Here is a 3047-nt window from a genome sequence, read left to right as displayed (position 1 = left end):
AACCGCTTGGCTTGCTTAATTGCAGCACATGTTTCACATTCGTGAATAACCTGGGCAATAGTGTCCATCGTTAAGTCCACCCCTCGATCACGAGCCCATCTATATGTTGCATCTCTGCCTTGATGGCCTGAGGTGTCATGGGCCCACCGGGCTAAAAATTATTCACCCTTATGTTGCCAATCCAAGTCCATTTGAGCCACTTTAATCTTAGCAGCTTTATCCACTTGCTGGTTGTTCTGGTGTTCCTCAGTGGCCCGACTCTTGGGTACATGAGCATCTACGTGGCGTACCTTCACCACCAGGTTCTGCACCCGAGCAGCGATATCTTGCCACAATGCAGCAGCCCAGATGGGTTTACTTCTGCGTTGCCAGTTGCTCTGCTTCCATTGCTGCAACCACCCCCACAGGGCGTTTGCCACCATCCATGAGTCAGTGTAGAGATAAAGCACTGGCCATTTTTCTCGTTCAGCAATGTCCAAGGCCAGCTGGATGGCTTTCACCTCTGCAAATTGACTCGATTCACCCTCTCCCTCAGCAGTTTCTGCAACTTGTCGCAGGGGACTCCACACAGCTGCCTTCCATCTCCGATGCTTTCCCACAATACGGCAGGACCCATCAGTAAACAAGGCATATTGCTTTTCACTCTCTGACAGTTCATTATATGGTGGGGCCTCTTCAGCACGCGTCACCTCCTCTTCTGGTGACATCCCAAAATCTTTGCCCTCTGGCCAGTCCATGATGACTTCTAGAATTCCTGGACGACTGGGATTTCCTATTCGAGCTCGTTGTGTAATTAGTGCGGCCCACTTACTCCATGTAGCATCAGTTGCATGATGTGTAGAGGAGACCCTGCCTTTGAACATCCAGCCCAGCACAGGCAACCGGGGTGCCAGGAGGAGCTGCGCTTCAGTTCCAATCACTTCTGAGGCAGCTCGAACCCCTTCATAGGCTGCCAGTATCTCTTTTTCAGTGGGAGTATAGCTGGCCTCGGATCCTTTATATCCCTGACTCCAAAAGCCGAGGGGTCGACCTCGAGTCTCCCCTGGAGCTTTCTGCCAGAGGCTCCAGGTAGGACCATTCTCCCCAGCTGCGGTATAGAGCACATTTTTCACATCTGGCCCGGCCCGGACTGGTCCAAGGGCTACTGCATGAACTATTTCTCATTTAATTTGTTCAAAGGCTTGTTGTTGCTCAGGGCCCCATTTGAAATCATTCTTCTTCCGGGTCACGTGGTAGAGAGGGCTTACAATCAGACTGTAATTTGGGATGTGCATTCTCCAGAACCCCACAACACCTAAGAAAGCTTGTGTTTCTTTCTTGTTAGTTGGTGGAGACATTGCTGTTATCTTGTTGATCACGTCTGTGGGGATCTGGCAGCGTCCATCTTGCCATTTTATTCCCAAAAATTGAATCTCCTGTGCAGGTCCCTTGACCTTATTCCGTTTTATGGCAAAACCGGCCTTCAGCAGGATTTGGATTATCTTCCTCCCTTTCTCAAAAACTTCTTCTGCTGTATCACCCCACACGATGATGTCATCAATGTATTGCAGGTGTTCTGGAGCTTGCCCCTGTTCCAGTGCAGTCTGGATCAATCCATGGCAGATGGTAGGGCTGTGTTTCCACCCCTAGCTCAGTCGGTAGAGCATGAGACTCTTAATCTCAGGGTCGTGGGTTCGAGACCCACGTTGGGCGCCAAAAAGAACCGTCGTGGTTTGAGCCCAGCCGGTAACTCAGAACCACACAGCCGCTCGCTCACTCCTCCCCCCCCCCCTTCTTCCTCCCCCTGCTCCTGGAGGGATGGGGAGGAGAACGGGAGGAATGTAACTCCCACGGGTTGAGATAAGAGCAGTCCCGCAACTAAGGTATAACACAAAACCACTACTGCTACCACCAATGATAATAACGATTAGTGAAATAACAAGGGGAGAGGATACAATTGCTCACCACCCACCGACCGATACCCAGCCCGACCCGAGCAGTGATCAGGCCTTCCGGGTAACTCCGCCCGGTTTATATACTGGGCATGACGTGCTGTGGTATGGAATACCCCTTTGGCTAGTTTGGGTCAGGTGTCCTGTCTCTGCTTCCGCCCGGCTTCCCCTCCTCCCTGGCAAAGCATGAGACTGAGAAAGTCCTTGGTTGGAATAAACATTACTTAGCAACAACTAAAAACATCAGTGTTATCAGCGTCGTTCCCAGGCTGAAAGTTAAAAAACACAGCACTGCACCAGCTACTAAGAAGGAGAAAAATGACTGCTATAGCTGAACCCAGGACAAGCATCAATACCAGAGCTGGTTGGAAATTTTTAAACAATTTTTCACAGGAAAAAGACAATTCCTAGTAATCAAAACACTATGGAAAAACATTGGTTTCAGTTAATCTCCTGACTCAACCTATGTTGTTGAAAAAAGAAATTACTGAAATGCCATACTGTGACATTAAAGAAAAATCAAGGTTACTATTTTGAGAAAATTAAAGTTAAAAAAAATTTTAAAATTGCTAAAATTAGAAGTTTCATAATTAGTGATACCAAATGTTTCATTTGGTGCAAATCAAACTTTAAAATATGAGGTTTAGTTTCTCAGTGTTTAGCTTTTTTAAAAAATCTTAGGTGTTTTTATCTGTGTGCTAGGGGTCTGTACTGCATTATGTCAAATATTGTAACAAAACAGCAAAATTATGTTTTGCCCAGCTGTAATATGGACCTACTCTAAGGCAATGCTACCAATTCTGCTTATAACTACACCTCATCAGAAAGTACAGAGAAGTCTTCAATGGTAAGAAAAAAATGGTCTCAGAGAAAATAAATCTGTTTAGCTGGCATTTGGCAGCGCAATCAGTAGTGTCTCACATTGGGGGAAACTGCAGTTGTCATAACATGCTGACTTTGGGGGCTTATTTCTATGCCTTGCCAGGAGGTCTAGCATCTTTTGAAGTCAGCCAGCTTTCCCTAATGTAGTAAAATTCATCACTAATCACAGATACACATGTCCTGCTGGCATCTTTGATCTTTAATTTTTCTATCCGTTTTGCTTCCTCTATTTAT

General features: G+C 46.5%; 1 non-coding gene across 1 annotated transcript; it reads left to right on the top strand.

Annotated features, from left to right (window-relative positions):
* The first annotated feature begins 1621 nt into the window (after positions 1-1621).
* On the top strand, positions 1622-1692 carry TRNAK-CUU. The gene has a single exon. It is a non-coding gene; the product is annotated as a tRNA-Lys (tRNA).
* Positions 1693-3047: the final 1355 nt, after the last annotated feature.

Source organism: Strigops habroptila, chromosome 6, assembly GCF_004027225.2.
Source record: "Strigops habroptila isolate Jane chromosome 6, bStrHab1.2.pri, whole genome shotgun sequence".
Taxonomy (NCBI): domain Eukaryota; kingdom Metazoa; phylum Chordata; class Aves; order Psittaciformes; family Psittacidae; genus Strigops; species Strigops habroptila.
Note: the sequence above shows the minus strand (reverse complement) of the source record. Positions and strands in the feature narration are given on the sequence as shown.